Raw genomic sequence first — 21147 nt, 5'->3', positions numbered from 1 at the left:
AAAGGGCTTATGAAACATATCCTAAGAACGATTTTTGGGTGATATACTTCATTCTCTTTTATGTTTTAAGATGGAACGAAATAATAAGTATATCTCTGCAATACATAAAACTATTGACAGCAATTCGGTCTTCAAGTGTAGTACTCCTTGAATCAACAAGAAAACACGATATTTCAACTATTTTTACAGATATTTGCCATTAATTTAAACTTGAGAAAAAAACTTGCACACTAATAATTAAATTATTTAATTCTACTTTTCAGGATTTTTTCAAATAACAGCGTTATCAAAAACAAAACAATCCATTATTTGTAAAATACTTTTATATGCTTTAAATATACATATAATTTACGTACACAATATTAAAAACAAGATACTTTTTTTTTATCAGTTCAACTAACTTTGAATTCCTAAATCCTAAAAAAAATTCGTAAGCAAAACGGACGGCCGTTCTAAAAAATAAAAGCCTGCAAAAAAAATTTTTATTCTGATTTGTTTTACCAAAAAATTTTTTTAAATTTATAAAATGTTATTTATACCTTTCTTTTTCTGGCATTAAACTTATTTTAAGCTACAATTACACATTGTATGAAACACTTGTTGTTCTTTTACTCAACAAGTAAATCAAAAGATTAAATGGTTCCTCAAGTCCGTAAGTGCAATCTACTGCCCGCAGATCAACGCATGAATATGCTTTGGAAGGCAGTCCCAATGAAAATAATAATAAGAAATCTCCTTTGACTAATAGTTTGCAAAGTACAAATCTTACTAACCCCTCTCTATATTGGCATTATTATGCAACCCCGAACTGATCAATACAATGGAAACAACAGGAAATCATGAACCAGAATTGAGTGAAGTCAATTTTCAGAATCTAAAAACTTAGTTTCATAATTACTAGACTATTTCGTAGTTTCTCGAAATTTTGAAGAAGAAAAAAGCTTCGTAATTATATCAAAATCATCCATTAGACGCTTTAAGGCTGCATCTACGTCAAAAGAAAAAATGTCGATACTGAATGAAAGTAGCCTAATATTTCTACTATTGAACAAGAAGATAATGAAGAAGCCACAAAGTAAGAAAATTAAATGGTTTTATACCAGATACACCATCTCATTCATGTGCTAAGAAGCGTGACAACAATACAAAACAGCTTTACCCTCTAAAGCAGAGTAACACAACACTGTCTACTCGATCCACAGTTACATTTAAAATGTTAGATCAGTAATTGAATTCTGACTCGATGACTTAATCACTCGTAAAGAAAGCACTATAATTAGACCTTCAATAAGAATAGAAACAGATCATTTTAAAATATCAGCTACACAAGAATGCTTAATCACACAAAAGACAACATTACAACGTTTATAACGGCTGACGTAACACTTAATGATACTAGCAATAAATTATTAGATTTAACTAATGTGTCAATTTACTAATTTAATAAAACGTAACCACAAGTAGTAATGTAATGACGACCACTCATAAAAATAAATTAGTATTATGTTTGGTTATTATTCTGTTTGGATATGAAATAAAGAGAAGGAGATAAAATCATGTCTTAAGATCTTTACTCGTGTTTAGTAGGATTAGCTTCGGCAGTAGAAAATAAAAATACAAGAACTTTAAGAATATCTATGAAGAGTCAAAAAACCGACAATTGGACAAGAGAAATATTGCCTTAAGCAGAAATTAGTCGTGTAAATATCATAAAAATTATATGCTTTAGTGAATGTGCTTATTTATCAAATAAAGTAAGACAACAAAAATTAACAGAATGTTACAACAGTCTTTTTGGTGGGCATAGAGGCAGAAACAAAACTTTAAGTAGAATACGGAAATCGTATTACAGAGGAGGTATATCAAGTGATATTTAAAACTTTGTACAAAAATGCACGATTTTTTAAGAACAAAAATTAACATGCATAAAAACAAAGGAATAAACGATAATAAAGATACTTTGGCAGAAATTTACTTAAAAGCAGTCTTTAATACTATAAAACTATTATCAAAAGCAATATTCGGAAATAAACATATATTAACTATATAATACTTAATTTGAAAATACTGTGTAGCAGTAGCTATTCCATACATCTGATCTATTACAGTAGCAGACGCTTTAGCGAGATACTTAATTAGCTTTGTATAAAGTGCCTAAATTGTACTCAGTCATAATCGAAAGAGTTTTTGGAATCATGTACACTAGCAAATGTAGCCATAGTTTTCAGTTTTAACCTTAAGACTACTACACCTCACCATCGGTTCTTTATAACGTAGTCAAGTCATGTTTGCAAGCTTTTTAAGAACAAAATCTACGATTAAACAGGATTGATATAAGCTATGATGTTTTGCTATACATGGATACAATTTATGACTTCATACAGCTTCTAGATTCACACCATATCAATTATAACGTGGCAGAAAAGCATGTTCACTAAATCCGTGTCAAAACAAAAATCAAATGCTATCTTATAGTAATTAAGTTTAAAATTAGCTTAATTATAAGAGCAGTAGCAGCGGTGTTGTCACAATAGCCTGCAGAAGCAGGCAGCAGCACACGCTGACGACGACCAAAGCACGAGCAGTAGCAGCGGTGTTGTCCCAATAGCCTGCAGAGGCAGGCAGCAGCACACGCTAACGACGACCAAAGCACGAGCAGTAGCAGCGGTGTTGTCCCAATAGCCTGCAGAGGCAGGCAGCAGCACACGCTAACGATGACCAAAGCACGAGCAGTAGCAGCGGTGTTGTCCCAATAGCCTGCAGAGGCAGGCAGCAGAACACGATGACGACGACCAAAGTAGAAGCAGCAGCAGCGGTGTTGTCACAATAGCCTGCAGAGGCAGGCAGCAGCACATGCTAAAGATGCAAGGACCCGTGGAGCCAGCAGCAGCAGCGGTGTTGTCTCAATAGCCTGCAGAGGCAGGCAGCAGCACACGCTGAGGACGACCAAAGCACGAGCAGTAGCAGCGGTGTTGTCACAATAGCCTGCAGAGGCAGGCAGCAGCACACGCTGACGACGACCAAAGCACGAGCAGTAGCAGCGGTGTTGTCCCAATAGCCTGCAGAGGCAGGCAGCAGAACACGCTGACGATGACCAAAGTAGGAGCAGCAGCAGCGGTGTTGTCACAATAGCCTGCAGAGGCAGGCAGCATCACACGCTGACGACGAAAGGACCCGTGGAGCCAGCAGCAGCAGCGGTGTTGTCACAATAGCCTGCAGAGGCAGGTAGCAGCACACGCTGAAGACGACCAAAGTACGAGCAGCAGTGAGTCCCCGAAATAAAAATGGACTCGCTCGCACCCGACGACAAACGAATAAAGAAAAGAGAGAAAGAGATATGGCTATATGTGTGTGTGTGTGCGTACGAACTACGCGCCAGCGCGTTGACCGCGTCAGCCTCGTCGCCCGAAGAGAACGCAAAAAGAAGCCAAGATGGCCGATAAAACGACCACGAGTCTTACACTCTGTCTTGTTGATGCGTTAGTCGTGCCAAAAACTTCTTGCTGCGAGCCACCTCTGGGTAGTCGTTTGGCAAATTCAGATTATGGGAAAGATGTAATTCTAGCAGATCCAGAATTTTACAGTTTATATAAAATTGATATTTTGTTAGATGCATCTGTCCATGCAATTATTATCGGTCAGGAAGTTCGCAAATTAGCCCCTGACTACCCAATTGCCTCTGCTTCGCAAATTGGTTGGTTGTTATCGGGTCAGATGCCCATTGGTTCAGGATCTAACTTGTCACAAAAATCACTAGTTATGGTTATTGTTGAGGAAACTCAGCTTAATGAGTTAGTTCAGCGGTTTTGCAAAACACCTTTGTTAAACGAAGTTTGAATACCTAGATGGAATCATTTTTCACTAGATTTTGAATCTCTTTAACTTCATGGTTTTGCTGACGGTTCTAAAAACGCCTATGCAGCGGCTGTTTATTTACGCGTTGTATGTGAGGGTGAGATTTTTGTACATCTTCAATTAGCGAATACGAAAGTAGCTCCGATTAAAACGCTAAGTATTCCAAGACTAGAGCTATGTGCTGCAGAATTGTTATCCACTGTAGTTAGTCATTTCGTTGATGTTAATTCATTGAAAGAAGTACCAGTTCATATGTGGTCCGATTCTAGGAATGTACTATATTGGCTCAATGGACTTCCTTCCAAATGGCCACTTTTCATAGCTAATAGGTGTTCTAAAATTCATGAATTGACTCCATAAGCTAAGTGGCATTATATCACGTCGAAGAAAAATCCAGCTGATGTGGCTTCTAGAGGTGTTCTTCTGGGCCAATTGCTGAATTAAATATTATGGTGTCAGGGCCCTAACATTCTTCATGAATTGCACTCTAACTATCTAGAGTTTGGAGTAGAAATGATTGCCCCAACCTCTATAAATGTAAATAGTTCAATGCCTTCTGTAAATAGTCTTGTAAATAATTCTGAGTCTTTTTATATGACTCTATTAACTCGTTGTTCCAAGTGGGAACGGTTGCTAAGAGTAACAGCATATTGCCTCCGTTTTACATACCTTTGTTTACATAAAGCTAAACAAAAGAATTCATATTTACCTATAGCTGGAAATCTTAAGCCCTCTCTACAGGCTAGTTTGCAGTTTATTGACTTGTATTCTTTTATTGAAGTTGACTCGATTCACCTTTCAACATCAGAAATTGATTGTGCTAGACTGTGTCTAGTTTATCAGCATCAACAATGTCACTTTTCCGCTGAGTTCAAGGTACTAACTCAAAATTAAGATCGTAGTTTAGAAGATAGCTTACCACTACTTCGATCTAGCCGTTTGCTTAATCTTACGCCGTTTATAAACTGCAGATTTATAAGAGTTGGGGGTAGATTGAGTAGAACCTTACTTGATAATGATGCCAAACATCCCTTGATACTAACAGATAGAGATCAGTTGACACTTATGCTTATTGACTATTATCACAGATTAACTTTACATGGTGGAGTGCAGTTGACGATTGTTACACTCCGTCAACCGTACTGGATTGTAAGTGGTGGACGGACTGTAAGATCTGAGCTTACTCGTTGCATCACTTGTAAAAGTCTAAATCACAAACTCAGTTAATGGGAGACTAGAATAGAGGCATGCCTCAACTCTCGGCCCTTGGCTCGCCTTAATGATGATTCCTCTGAGCTTGATCCTTTACTCCTGCTCATTTCTTAATCAAGAGGTCTTCATTTCTTGTGTCAGAGCCCGATGTTTCTTCTGAAAAGGTATCGCCACTTAGACGCTGGAAGATAGTGACACAATCTCTCCAAGTCTTCTGGAAAAGGTGGTCACTTGAATGCCTTTCCACTTTACAAAGACGTTGCAAGTGGTTGAATCCTCAACGCTTGGTTAAGCCTGGTGATCTCGTGCTCATGAAAAAAGAGTCTTGTCCACCTGGTGAATGGCCCTTAGGCATGTTTGTTGAAGTCTATAAGGATGCCAAGTCTCTCGTCAGATTCGCCAAGATTAGAACTGTTTCATCTAGTTTTGTAAGGCCAATACACAAACTAATATTATTGCGTACCGTATCTGAACTTGAGTCAGGACACAATAATAATTAGTCTTACTTGTATCTATTTACTTTCTTTTCATTTACTATTGTCATTATTAAATCTCATATCTAAATGTCACAAGCCTGGCGAAAATATGTATAAAATTATTATTAATTTGTTTATTATGTTTTTTTTTTTTGATTTTTGAATTATTTTCTATTGTACGTAGAAAGAGTTCCACTGCTTTATTCACACGGTACTTAGTTGTATATTATTTCTTTTGATGCACATTCGGTTTCACTCCTGTCCATCAACCTTGGGACTGTGTAAAACATCAGTATTACTGATTGTTACCGGCTGAATGTCATTATATCAACAACAAAAAACTTTCATTATTTAGAATTTTTGTAAGTGGAATGCGATCCACCCTTTTGTCCTTCTAAGACTTGTTATTGATATACATTCGTTACACTTCTGTCTATCAACCTTGGGACTATGTGCAACATCAGTAACATTATGCTGATGTAAATAGAAAATTTAGTTTATGAGATTTGAAATCTCGCGCTTTAGGATATTCTCTTACCTATAAGGGCCAATTATAAGCGTGCACGCGTCTATTAATACACCAATAGACTCTGTTTATACTTACCTTTGTCCAGCAGCTTGCTGCTGCTGCGGTTATTGTCAGTCAGCCTTAAACGCCCTTTTCGGTAAGTCACTTTGCGCTCGTGTTTATAATTTTCACGTGTATCGTTTTTATGTAAGATTTCTGCAACGAAAAACGATTCACATTTTCGATTGACACGTAATTTCTTCGTCTGACTCATAAATCAGTTCTTCCTTTTTTATCTTGCAAGTAAGCTAGCATCATGACATATTAAAGTAAAATTAAATAGAAAGATTGCTTTTATTATAATAAACGGCTAAAGTGTTTAAAAGTGTGTTGTGCATTTATTATTGTGTTCTTTTTTTTACATCCTTTTGATGCTCCCCCAAATTCGGCGTGCGATGTAAATTATACAGTCCACTATCTTACTGAGTTCAATTTCGAACACTTACCATCGGCCCAAAGTGCAACTGCCGCTTTGTGCCCTTGGGTCACACTTTGTGCTCTTGTAATCACTTTGGGCCTACGGGCAGAAAATTTTTTTGTGAGCTCCGGGCTCAAAGTGATTTACCGGGCACCAAATTGCACTTTGGGCCCTCGATAAGAATTGCACTTTAAGCCCCCTTTGGGTGCTCATGTTTGTACTTCGTGCCCTAGTGACGTATTGTACCGTTATTCACTTCGACATCAAATTTTAAAGGAAATGATATTCAATAGTTTGAATGTTAATGACCAAACATAAGTTTATTGATTTTTATAACGGAAATTTCTTCCACAGCAATCGAATTTTAGTAATGTCCAGAATTTATTACAAATGAGATATACGAATTGTTATTTGTAGTTTAAAACTGATGTTTACGAAAATCCATAAAAATAATTCGATAAAACTGTTACGTAGGAAAGAGATTGGTGCGGAGGTGCGTCGCGAGAATAATCAATACTCATTTTTTTGAACACTTTTATCTAAAATAATACATTTATAAAGCAAAGTCGCGTGTGTATTCCTGTTCTAGGCTTGTCGTGTCCTTCCGTAATTATTGCCCGGTGTCTCGATTTGATAACGCTCGAGTCCCTTGGTAACGCTCGACCCTCTTTATAACGCTCGACTGCTGCGATTTGAGACTCGCTTGGCCTCATATTAGCCTTCAACGACGCTGACTTTTTAATTTTTCCAGTGTTTAGTCTGTAGAGTTGTTCGCAATTGTGCGTATGTTTTCTGTGCTATATTTTGTTGTCTGTGTTATTTATGTAGTTTAGTATTTCACACTCATCCTTCCATTTAATTGTAGAGAACTGCTGTTTTCTTTACACTTATATTTTTGCTCTTCTAATCATTTAGTCTCCTCTTATTGTGTGTTGAGTGTATAACAATATTGATTGTGTTTGCGCTTTGCCTTACAGCACATTTATATATAAAATTTCTGTAAATTGGAAATCCGCTTGAGACTACTTTACATTCAATGTTGTTTTCCATACAAAATCATAAATTTAGAATTGTACATACAGCTTATATTTAATAATTTTACATACGCCTATTTATCATTTATTTATTTTACACCAAAAAATTTCCAAACATATTTCTTACCATTAGTATTTAAGAGAAAAGAACATTATTTTTCGTCGTTGTCCTACGGACTGTGCCTCCTGATACAGTTAAGCGACTCCCGGTACTCACTCTCGTCTGCTTATAATTGTTATTATTGCTATTATCATTCTTATAATTATCATTATTATTATTGTGGCTATAAAAACCATGTATTGTAATCGACGATAGAGTTTTTTTGACATTGAACGTTAACATAACTTTCTCGATATTACTTATTTTAGAAAAAAAAAATTCATTCTTAGCCTCGTCCTACGGACTACGCCACCCAATACAGTCGAGTGATTTTCGGGGCTAATATTCGCTTTCTCGCGAATTTTTTATTACGTGCCACGGCCAACGGCAACTCTATTACTAGTCTAGAGCGTTGCAGTCGCCTCTCTGCTTAAAGTTGTACTATTGGCGTGGTCTGAAGTGCTGCTAATTCTCATGTTTCTTCTGTAGTTTTTTGTTTTCCTATAATTATTCTATAACATATTAATAGAAGGGCCCCTCGATCGAGATGGTTTTTATGTATAAGAAAAAAAAGTCCCGTTCCCGTGGTTATTGACCCTCTACATATAAAACTGTTAGCTATCTGTTGCGAACTTTGGTTCCTGCCTATGGGCACGCGTTTTAGTTCCTGAACTTAATACCTTTTCTAACACTTTATACTCTAACGAAAGCTATCTATTTAAGAGTTTTATCGCATGTACTGTACCCTTTTTTCATCTTTTCCTCTTTTGAGTTCAGCGTTGAGCTGCGAGTGTGGCTCTCTTTGCACAAAAAGTATATAATAATAAACGTATCTTTTAATTTGCTGGCTTTCCCTCTTTGTATAAGTATTACAGTTTACTTAAGTATTTTTGTCAATGTGAGCACTTTTTCTTCTTCAAAATTCTCTGGCGTAAATATGTTTCATTATGTTATCCCTTATTTCGCATCGGCTTTACATACGCATATGAGTCAGTTCTTAAGTTTGTGAATAGGCTGTTATAATATTGTGCGCCCCATTTTGCCTGCAAGGTCATGTAACATATTAAAGATTACTGTAGAGTCAGATAATTTAACGATCGGTTGCCTAACATTTCACTTATGTTGTTGATCGGGACAAGCTTGGTAGAAGCGATAAAAAAAATTATTTTATGGCGGTGAATTCCGCATTTACGTTTTGACTCGTGTCATACATTTTTCTAGTATTTTTCATCCTTACATTTTCTATCACTATGTTTTCCTGCGACTTTACCTCTCTCTTTTCTTATAGGGTCAGATTTAGAGAAAGGATTTTATGGGTTTTTTTGTTTTATTTATTTTCACCCTCAACGTCCGTAGCCACGGCTGATCTCGTTCGCGGCTTTTCTGCTGTTTTTCTCTTACAACAACAAGTCTTCTATTTTTCCTATATGTCTGAAGAAAATGCACTTTCCAAGGTGTTTGCGCGGCTGAATAAGTTCTTGAAGCTGAGCTTCAACACTGCTTGTGTGAAAACACGACTTCTCGTGCCAGGAGAATTTCTGTGTGCGGTCTTTATGGATGCAATTTTGCAGGAGCAGCTCGCGTGCACTGTTGCGCGATGCCGTCATGCAAGTAATATCTTATGTAATTATAAGTGCCATTTATTTTTCCAGTAAAACATGCAGGTTGTTGTAAATTCGTATGCATTCTCTGCAGTACTAACACTCTTATTTGAACGAGGGTGGCCAGGTAACGTTGTCTATCGATGGCCAAGTCCTAAGAAAACACTGCCGCACACTGGGTGGGGTCGATAATTTCTCACGATAGTCGACCGGTGATCCTGGTGCGTTATTATTAGTTTCCCTTATATGAACGATAAAGTATTGGTCCACGTAGTTTTTGCAAAATTATGCGTTCTTTAAGGTGGACGGTCCGATGAACGGCATGTTCGTTGCCTTAGACGTGGTAGTCGATTCGATATCTCATGACGACAGTGTATGTCGTCTCAGGCGTTCTGTTTGTCAGCTGATCATGATGATAGGAGTAGGACTGTTTCTGATTGAGGATGACAGAAGAGGGGGAAAAAGGGAGGTTGAACCTCCTGTACTTAATGTGAGCTCGTTGGTGTGTTTAAAAATAAGATTGTTTTTCCTGCGATTGATGAATTTATTTAGCTTTTATTTCTTTATGCTCCTCTCGACCTATAAATAATTGCAAAAATCAGTTTTTCTTACACAATAATGATGTCAATGGGTTAAAAAAAGAAATTATCATTTATTCATACTTTTTTCGTTACCCCATTTCACATCAACTTTTTATCTACCCCTCGCATAAACTTATTTAAATTTACATGTACATCTTAGCCTATACGTCTATAAATTTTTTTGTATTTTACCATCCATAATGTGTACATTTGGCCTGTGAATTACTTCTACGCTTATTGAAGTTTGTCTCCTCATAAGAGAGTGCCACACGCGCCCTTTATTCGCTTTGTTTCGTTTCTATTCATGTTATGCGAATTCTACTGACAATTAATATTATTAATACTTTGTTTATGCGTACTTCCCCATTATAGTAGTTTTTTTCTGTAAGCTTGCATATCTCAGTCTAATGTATGTATATATCTAGTTCACAGCGTGTCTGGGCGCTGCAAAAATTTTAAGTGAAGTCGAATGTTCAAGTCTGTACCTTTGTGTCCCTCACCCTGTTCGCATTCTCTGGCGGTGCCTGTACCATACATGTTTTTTTGATTTTATCTACGTGCGATACACTAATTTCGTTACATCTCTGTAGTTTAACATTTTTTAATATAATCAGTACCTGTTTTTTTATACGGGCCCTCGTATTGTAAATTATATTTATCCTTTGATGGCTCTTTCTGCATATAAACCATTTCTCCCTACAAGAAATATCTTGCATTTAGTTTGTGGTCGTATTAATGCTTTGATCGGTATTTTGCCTGAACTTGGCTTATTGCTGCGATAGTTCTCATTTCTGTCAGGGTAATTCTGTACAGTTAGTATCCCGTACTCTGATGGTCCGTGGTATTATATGAGTGTATGCACATAGGTAAATGTTCGTCCTAGTGATAATTTTTTTCTACTTAGGCCTTGATGTACTCCGTGAGAGTATGATGCATACGTTCGATAGTGCTGTTCGTTTCTGGTCAGAATACTGTGCTGCCCATTTTGTCTACCTTAAACAATCTTGCAAGTTCGTCAATGCTTTTGCTTATAAAATTAGTGCCGTGGTCCGATAATCAAAGTTCCGGTGGTCTGAAGTGCGCTATGAGTTTATCTTTAATTGTTCTCACTGTTTCTTCGGCTGTGGCTTTTTTCACAGCTGCAAGCACTTAGAATTCAGTTAGCCAGTCTTGCATAGACAAAATGTATGTATACTGATTTATTAACAGTTTACGTATGGGTCCGTAGAATTTTATAGAAATATTTTCGAACGGTCTACTCGGTGTGTTGGTGATAAGTATGGCTTGCTTCGTTTCAATTTGGATGAGTTTTTTTGTTTGTTATGATGTGCATTTTAGAATGATCTGTCTCACATCTGGGAACATGTTCCTTCAGTAGTAGTCTTTAGCGATCCTGGTATATGTTTTGTTCGTTCGCCTATGTTTGCCTATTGCCGCTTCGTAATATTCTCTAATGATTTTAGATCTTTGATCTGCTAGTGGGATTACTAGAGTATTTGTGTAGAGTACCGCTGCTAGTCTAATATCTTTGAATATTTCCTGAAAGGTTTTTACAAAGTATCACCACTGGGTTGGATTGAGGATGGCTAGGTCCCTTACGATCCCAATCGTTTTTATTTCTCTTGCTACTATTTCCTCTTAAGGGCCCTAATATATTTTTTAATGTTCGATTTGAGCGCCATTTCATCAAAGTGCTTCTTTACGTTCATGTGCATTGTTTTTATTTTTCTTGCATTTGTCATTTTATCTTCTCCTACGCTTCTTTCTTTGTTTTTAATGCATGTCGGATTGATGCATTCCCTCTGGTGCAGTGCATCTATGAGCTCTGTATTGGGTACTGGTTCTGCTTTAGATTTACGAAGTACTTGAATGGGTGGCCCTCGATCCTGTTCAGTGTTTGTAGTAGGGGTGGGTCTTTCCACTCTTTTGGTGCCCATAGTGGCCTTTCCGTTGGTAGATGTGTTCTGGACACTTAACATTTTCCCATTGATAGTGAGTGTATGACTATGTTGTTTTCGTTCTCCCTCTGTATTTCGCATAGCGCGTCATTTAACTCGTTAGTTTGCTCTGTTTCTTCTTCTGCTGTACTTTTATTGCTGTCGTCATATCTGCTCGTTTGCTGTCTGTTCTCTTCTCGTTTTTCCGTATGCTTACTTGTATTCGCTGTCCTTTTGAGGGGTCTTGCTACTTTTCTGAATGTTTTTTGTCCTTCTTTCCCCGCTTGCCTCTGTCTACTCTTTCGTCTAGCTCGGACCCATGCTTACGCTCCTTACTTCTCTCACTACTGTTACGGTCTCTTCGTGGGGTCTCTACCCCTGACTCAAATTCTATCCTCATCGCTCTAGAAACTTGTATGAGAGGCATATAATGTGCATTTTTACTTACACCTTCCATTCAATATAATGAGTGTAAATTTTATTTCCATTGGTAAATGCCAAATGTACACAAATTTTTTGCCTGAATTCTTGAGAGAACAGATAAGTACAATCGCTGTTCCCATACATTGTTTGTGACTCCAAAATTTCTTTCGTTTCTTCCGGCTCGCGGGATTTTTGTAACAAATAAGAGCGCCACAAATAACTCATAATTTGATATATCGAGTTTGTATAACCATATAAGGCTGCGGAATAATCAGTTTCCAGGTGTATTGGATGTTATTTTCGATATTTTTGCCAGATTGTGCGCATTCACAAGTTTTCCTTCGCATTCTGTCTTTTGAATATTCTAGCCACTTATCTGGGGATGCAACTTTCTCCAACTCCTTATTGCGTTCGTTTCGTACCGCGTTCTAATTTTTTTCTGACTGAGCCATACTCCCTTCATTATGTGCATTTTTGATAACTTTTTTTCTTGCGTTAAGCGCTGCTTCTTTTGTTGATATTATCGCATTTCCGGTCTACCTTTTACATCTCGATTTTAATGTCAATCATTACTAGAGCCAGCAAATTCATCGGACTTCCCCTCTAATAAGTCGTGAATATTCAGCTTTTTTCGTTTATCTATATAAAATTTATTAGCTTCTTTTATGTTTCGGATAACCTTGAATTCTCTTCTCAAATGTTGTCCGTATTTTAAATATGCGCGCCAGTGGTCCATTAGTATCAGCCAGTTCTTTCATCTCTTGTTCGTCCGCTAGCTGATACAGCTCTTGGCAAGGCCATTCTGGACTTACTTCTTCCTCTTGTTGTATCAGGTTTTGTAATAATGCGTGGGGTGGTTTGTTATTTACGCCTGGGCAGTATATAACTTCAAACTCATACCCACTCAGTTCTGCTTTGAGTCTGTTAAAGCGAATGTCTGGTTTTTAAGATAAATGGAAGTGCTTAAGCGGGTCGTGGCTTGTAACCACTCTAAACTTGTGTCTGTATAAATATGGTCTAAATTCCTTTTTTACAAATACAACCGCCTGCAATTTTTTATCGTATGTCGAGTCGCGGAATTCTCTTAAACGCAGCGAGACGCGTACTCGTATCGTCTGTCTTTTTCGATCTCTCTCTGACTAAGAGTCGCTCCAATCGTGTTATTTAATGCGTCCGTCATGACCACAAAGAGTTTTCTTAAATCTGGGGTGATAAGTACAGGTCCACTGCAGAGTTTATCCACAAGGTTTTTAACTGCCTGTTCTTCTTGATCGCCCCATTTAAATGCAGTACCCGTTTTCAAGAGTCTTAACAGCGGTTGGGAAATTTGTCCATAATTTTTGATAAATCACCTGTAGTAGCCTACGAATCCTAGACATTGTTACACTTTCTTTGCATTTGTCGGTCAAGGGAAATTTCTGGCTGCTTTAAGTTTCTTTGGGTCAGTCATCATCTGTCTATTTCCTTTAATGTGACCGAGCACTTTCCCTTTTTAGCAAGAATTGACACTTTTTAGGTTCAATCGCGAGATTTGCAGCTGCCAGCTATTTTACAGTTTTATTAATCGTCTTTTATATTTCTCAAGGTTGGAGGCAAAGACAGTTGTGTCGTTAAGATACACTTCTTTTTTATGGTCTTGTAACCTTGTGAGTGCTAGTACGATTGCCCTTAAAAATAAGTTTAAAAAGTTTTTGTACCCTGTTGGTACCCTCTTGTATTGGTAATACTTGTATGGACTCGAAAATGCCGTCTTATTTGCAACATTTTCGTGTATTTTCGTGTTCCACCGGGCAAAATCCTGATTTGAGATCCACTACCGTAATGTAACGTGCTGACGCTAGGTTCTCTAAAATATCACTCTGAAGCGGTAGCAAGTAACACGAGCCCACTGTTACTTCGTTTAGTAGTCGAAAATCCTTGACTACTCTAACTTTTTTTTTATTGTTCGGTCCTGGTTGTTTTACCACTATCAAGGTGTTCGAGCAATTTGGCAAGGTGAAGGTTTCAATTATCCCTTGTTTAAGCATTTTTGTTATTTCGATTTTCATTTAATTCTTTATCGCCGGTGGATATCTGTATCTTTTAACCATGATGGGTTTATTTGACGTCATTATAATTCCATGCTTTAACAGGTGTGTTGTCTTAAGAGGTTCTCCGTCAAGGCTAAATACGTAAGGGTTTGACTTAATCAGTCTTCTCACATGTTCTATTCTCTCTTCTTTTTCAAAATTTTGTGTTTTTTTTATCATTACTTGTTTCTTCATTAAATAACATCATCACTGCTCTCCCCAAGCTTTTGATATCGTCTTCTTTAACGTCTTTTAAGTGGTCCTAGTAAATTTCTGCGTAATCAAGCAGCTTTACTTTTGGAACGTTTTTTATCTCGTCTTTCGTATTAATACATTCTGCGACTATTGTTCCGTTAAAATTACTGGTTATAAAATTTTCCAATGATATTCCTTTCTCAATTTCTTGGAGGGATATCCTGTGATTTTCTGATATATTTTTGCTTTTTATTATTCGTGCGTCAGTTATATGTCTTAATTTCCCAGGTATCTTAAAACACTGTAGCTTTAACAGTGGTATCTCTACGTCGTCTAATGTTATCATATTCTTAACACCGCTTGTTTGACCCCGGTATTGCTCAAAAGTATTCCACACTATGATTCTTTACGCGTCAATTGAGAAGTCATGGGGGACAACATGTTATGTGCACTGCAATACGTGCAAATGAGCCTGTACTGTGCCCAATGTTTTGCATGCTCCGTGAGTCACGCCGGTTATAGCTACTTTATACCTTTCGTCCATTAGCATGTCTGTGCTAAGAAAATTTTTCTTTATAATAAAAATCTCTGCGTCTGTATCCACATAAAAAGTTGCCTTTTCATTCTTTAACTGTGGTCCTCAAAACTGGACGGATGGTGGCATAAACCCTGTTTTCACGAGTTTTATAGTTATTTTGGAAAGTTGCTTTATTTATTCGTCACACTGTGAAAGCTTTGGTTGTTATTATTCATATATGTGTCCAGCGCCTTTATCTGATTACACTTTTTGTAGGCCCTCCTTTCTTTTCTTGCGCATTTTCCACTTTACTGTGTCGGAGTGTCTTTACACTTTGCAGTATCACGTTCTATTCTTTCCTGCACTGCGTAAGTACTCGGGCTGTTGATGTGCGTTTCTGCCTCCACTAATTTTGCTCCTTCATCTGTGGCCTCTCTCTCGCATATTTTATCTTGCTGGACTTGATTATCTCTGTCTGTTTTTCTAATTTATGCTTGACATTTAAGGACCACGCTTAACATCTTGCGAGTTCAAAGCTGGAGTCAGGTCTCTTATACTGTCTCTAACATTTATGACCTGTGGGGTTGTAATTATTATTTCTGTTATTGTTATTTTTATTCCTGTTATTGTTATTATTGTTTCTATGATTGTAATCATTATTCTTGTAATTGTAATTGTTACTTTTCTTATTGTTGTTATTATTGCTGTTATATGGCCTGTTTGGGTCATTGTTACAGCCACCATAATAATTATTAATATTTTTGTTATGAAAATTATCAGTTTTGCCCCTATAAATATAGACTTTTCTGATGATATGGGTGTTATTTGCAGGTTGGTTATACTCGTTTCGCCTTCTTTCCCCTTTCTCCCTGTTTTGCTAGCGTGAGCGGCACTCTCTTGCATTGTGTCCTGGTTTCTGACAATAATTTTAATTTTTCTTTAGTTCTCTTTCTGTCGTTTATCACTTCGAGTAGTTTTTGGCATTTCTTTACTGAATGCCTGATTCGGCCATCGCAGCATATACAGCGTTTTTCTTTTACTGCTGCTGCTCCTTGTGCCCTATTGGTAATTTTCGTTGTTTTTTCTGGTTTTTTAGATATGTTCACGAGTGGCCCTTACTGCCTTATTGTATGCAGGCTGTAAACTAAGGTACCTTTTGATTTTCTATGCATCTATGATTGCTTTTTCTTGCGTTTTTGGGTTAGAGCTCACTATTTTCTAACTAAAAGTTGGAAGTTATCCATAATTAAATTATTTTACCGCCTCGGATTTTAAGTTTACTTCTAACTTCTGTTTATGAATTAGGCAAGAGTATAGGTTTGAATTGTACAACATTGTTAATCTATTATACAATTGTTGCACTTGTTTGCCGTAGTCGTCTATTGCTTTGCTGTCTTGTTGTGTTATTTTTTTTTTAAATTTGCCATCAGTGGATCTGCGTTGTTAATGCTGCAGTGTCTATTTGAGAGCTCTCTGATAAACTCTTCAACTTTTTTAAACTGCATTAATCTTTGAACAAAAGATCCTGCTGCTTCTCTTTTTAATCTCTTCGCGAGGGTGCTTGAAAAAAATAATGCGTTTTCTTGCCCTATTGTTCATGCAACAGTTTGCACCATTCTTTAGAACAACGATAGCTTGACTTGGTCCTCGTCGAAGTACGGGATATTGCCTGTCATATTGCTGAGCTTGGGCAGAATATTTTGTTGCGCGTTCTGCGATCTATGTAGGTCGTTATAGGTGTGTGTAGCGTGTGTTACTTCTGTATATTGGGCCATGGTACGTTCTATATCACTTTATAGTCTATCCCTATTTGCATCAGAATCGGCCCAATCTGTGTAGTTATCAGTCAGTGATCGTACCGTTACCATAAACGTGGCTTTCCTTATTTTTTCAAGTTGCTCTCTCATATTTTTTATTCTGTCTCATAGCTGTTAATTATGTAAGTTTCTTATCTCTCAATTTCTTGATCTTTTATAATCGTCACAGCATGCAGCAGAAATCAGCCACTTTAGTTTTCTGGCATGCCCCATTGCATTAGTAGCATGAATGTTTTTTTCGTTTAAGCTCCGTATATCTTTTCAGCTCTTCTCGCATTTTGCTGGTTGTCTTGTCTGCTAGAAAGAAAACCCGCTCCTTTGTTCGTAAGTCCTGTGTCTACGTCTGCATCACAAGATGTATCTCTGGGATCCCTCTATTTTATTTCGAAATTTTGAAAGGTTTCTGTGACCACATTGCCAGAGGCATCCACATCTTCTGATTTTTTTTTGCTTTGCTATAATTTTTGAGAACTAGCCTATTACTATTGCCTTCGTTTTATCATCCAGGGCGTCAAGTTTTTCACACCCTTCTGATTTAAGCTCTAATTGTAACATCTGTTTCGTCATATTTTCCTTTTGTTGCTTTGTACTGGGCCCTGACTTGCACATTCCAGTTCCATTATAACCCGGGCTTTCGTTATCGTTGTCAGACTAATGGGTAATATCGCTGAAATTAATTATTTCTTTCTCCTATTTTGTGTGTGTGTGTGTGTGCCGTATCTTTCTTTTTGATTATGATAAATCTTTTGTATTCTCGTAGTTGTGGGGCTGTGTTAGATTACCTATGTCGCAGCTCAATAATAATCGGACAAAAAGAAAATAGTAGGAGGTAAGGCAACAAAGTGAAAGAGTGGTGTTCATCTTTTACTTGGTTTCTTTGATTTTGTACTGTATTCTCGTTTATTGGTAAGTGGGGAGAAATATTTTTCTAGATATATCTGTTGTCTGTTGTCGTCAAAAAAGAAGACGATAGTAAACATAGTGATAAATTCTTCAGTCGATATGGGTGTGAGTTGTTATGTCGAGATGCTTTCTGTGTCATTGCAAAGCCTACTAATAAAATTCCTTTGTTTCATGTTCGTTGTGCAAAAATTTTCCTAGTCCACCTCGTATTTAAGTCTGTTATCTCGTGTGGTTTTTGTTTTAGATTTTCAGAAAAAAAAACAGTAAAAAGGGAAGTGAACGCAATAATAAATGTAAATCAAAAATAATAATTTTCCATGACCTTATCTTCGCCTAAGAAGTGCCTTTCCTATGTTGCCTCGGAAGTAAAAGATAAAATTAATTTTATTGTATACGTACTTACGTGCTAGTCGATATGCACACCAGTAGCAATAAAATTTTGGGGACCATTTTTCTTCAGTGTTCGTTATTTTGTCTTCTTGATACCGTAACTGTCGCCTTTAATCGAATCCTCAGCCTCTTGTTTTTTAATTGTGGTAGTCTTGCTGCACTGCACTATGTGTGCTTCTGGGTAGAATTTTTGAAACGCGTCAAATAAAAGAAAAAAAATTCCGACTCTTACCGTACCCCACTCTCAGCGCCAAATTTGTTACGTCAGAAAGAGATTAGTAAGGAAGTGCGTCGTGAGAATAATCGATACTTATGTTCTTGAAGACTATTATTCAAAATACCACTTTTATAAGGTAATATCACTTTTGTAAGGTAAGTGTGTTCTCGTCTTAGGCTTGTTGTGTCCTCCCATAACTGTCGCCCGTCGTCTAGATTTGATAACGCTCGAGTCTCTTGGTAACGCCTAACCCTCTTGACAACGCTCGACTGCCGCGATTTGAGACTCGCTGGTCCTTGTATAACCTTGTTCTCCACTCGTCGGTGCCCTCTTGCTAAGGTAGCCCCGCTGTTACTATGGGGAGTCAGTATGATGTGCCCTGCATATCGTACATACCAAATTGTATGAAAGTTTTTTTTGTGTTAGTTATATTTGATACTTCACACAAGCATAAGAGTGATCCTTTTGCAATCCAAACACTTTCTGACCGACCCCTCTTCGATTTGTTTAAAACTTTTTTTACGGGTTCTGTATCTAAATAAAAAAGACTCGTATTTAAGGAATTTTATGAAGTGAAAACTTCTTTAGGCGCGTTAGACGATTCTGGATGGAGTGAAACTCTTGGTTTCGCGCCAGATCGCTTTCATTTGAAAGCAAGGCGATCCCTGCAGAGAGTCGTGTGTGAGCGCGAGAGAATAAGGTATTTTGCCGAGGGGGGTGGAAGAAGAGGAGGAGCCTGCTCTGTATTGGCCAGCTGGAGAGAAGAAGAGGGTAGCTTGGTGGCGTGGCGGAGTGCGGCGGGGTATGGTATTATGGGTATGCACATAGCTTAAGTACTCTCTCCTTGTCTAACGGCAGCTGCTACGCAGTGCGCATAGTGCGCATTTGAATTTCGATTCCCACCGCATATGTGTGGGTTAATGGTGTACGTAACTACCGAGGTAACTTTTAACTATGTATAACTACGTACTATATTGGTATATAGCTTTTTGCCATAAGTCACTGTGTATACTGTAAACTGTATACAGTTTACGTTACTACTTTATCTTACTAATATATAAAGCAAAGTCGCTAAAACCGTTGTAATCGCTAACTCCGAAAACTACTAAACCGATTTTGCTGAAATTTTGCACACTGATTCATGACACTTCTTAGATGGTTTTAGTATAGTTTTATCTTAAAAAATTTAATAACAATAGAAATAAATAAGCTCAAAATTTTGCAAAAATACGCCAGCTTTTCACTATAGTTCAGTAGGATCCGCTAGGTGGCGTCGACATAAAATCGAGTCTACCTGCAACATAATTAAATAAGTGTGGTTATAATACGCCGGAGCATCTCGAAAACTGATGCAGTCATCCTCCGGCAGTTCAACAAGCACATAGAGACTATAGATGGTAGTCGTGCAGGTGGATATCCTGGTTACGGACGACACTTTTCTCTAAGGGGGAAGGGACCTAGGTCTACCTTCACCCTGAATCTCGACGAGTGCGATACAAAAGAAATCATTCTAACCGACGACGTCTCCGGCATAATATCAGGAGACATATCTAGTCAGAGCACAATCTGCTCCAACTCTTCAGAGTTGTGTGGCAGTCCCAACATCCCGCCTGGTGCTGTCAGAGAATTTTTCGCTACAAATGTAAGCCAGGGAAAATAGCTCTGAGGGGCACGGACACCCACAACGGCTACCTTCTTAGTCGTCGCGTCCCCAACGCGCTCACACGGAGAATTATTGTCCTTGTAAAACACCGTTTTCAAACTAGCGTCATCTTAACTGTACATGCTGTACCTGTAGAGTATGATGAACGACATCTACATTTGGAGTGCACATAAAGAAAATGTATATACGATGTACGGGAACAGTGATCCTACGAGCTTACATCCAAAATCTTGGTGTACGCTGCCAGATGCACCTCAAGGCTCGATGTCATTATATATATAGGTATATCGATACACAAACACGTAAAGCAGGTTAGATTAAGTAAGATCTTATAAGTTTACATCCAAAATCTCGGTGTACGCCGCCGGATGCACCTTGAATCTCATTGTATGTATATCTACACCCAAGTTGTACATGTGTACATACATCTATCTACTTAGCATATCATACATCTCTTTATCTTTTTGCTATCAATAAAAAATGTACAGAATATTTGTTTATTCATAACAATTTTATTTAAGTTGTACTAAATTATATATATTTATATATATATATATATATATTTACACATTATTTTGTATATATATCAATTTGTGTATATTTACATTATATACATATATACATTATTTTGGTACACTAATAAAAGAATGTATATATCATCAATGTTATGATTATATAGTTGAATACACATGATTTTTTAATAATTTCTTGAGGATGTGAACTAACTTACACATCACGTTAATACACAAGAAAAAATTATACTGATCAGCAATAACACGAGTCGTCAACTGGCACACTTAACCTAACCTGCTTTACGTGTTAGTGTATCGATATACCTATATGTATAATGACATCGAGCCTTGAGGTGTATCTGGCAGCGTACACCGAGATTTTGGATGTAAGCTCGTAGGATCACTGTTCCCGTAAATCGTATATACATGTTCTTTATATGCACTCCAAATGTAGATGTCGTTCATCATACTCTACAGGTACAGCATGCGAATCGACAAGGCTCCGTAGTTTTCACCAAAATTGTGCATTCTTTTTTTGAAAAACGGTGATTCACAAGGACAATAATTCTCCGTGTACCCACATGTTCCCGTCTAACGATGAGAGGTTCGTTATCCAGGGAAAGATCCGAAGACGAGATATTCTGTGGTCAGCGGCGATC

The 21147-nt window shown here is 37.5% G+C and overlaps 1 protein-coding gene across 2 annotated transcripts in view; it reads left to right on the top strand.

Annotated features, from left to right (window-relative positions):
- Nucleotides 1-21147, top strand: part of LOC106635898 (uncharacterized) — a 606704-nt gene that overhangs the window by 328526 nt on the left and 257031 nt on the right. The gene's annotated exons all lie outside the window — the stretch shown is intronic.

This window comes from Copidosoma floridanum, unplaced genomic scaffold, assembly GCF_036245765.1.
Source record: "Copidosoma floridanum isolate Cflo_tuat_1 unplaced genomic scaffold, Cflo_Japanese_pri ptg000004l, whole genome shotgun sequence".
NCBI classification, from domain to species: Eukaryota; Metazoa; Arthropoda; class Insecta; order Hymenoptera; family Encyrtidae; genus Copidosoma; species Copidosoma floridanum.
Note: the sequence above shows the minus strand (reverse complement) of the source record. Positions and strands in the feature narration are given on the sequence as shown.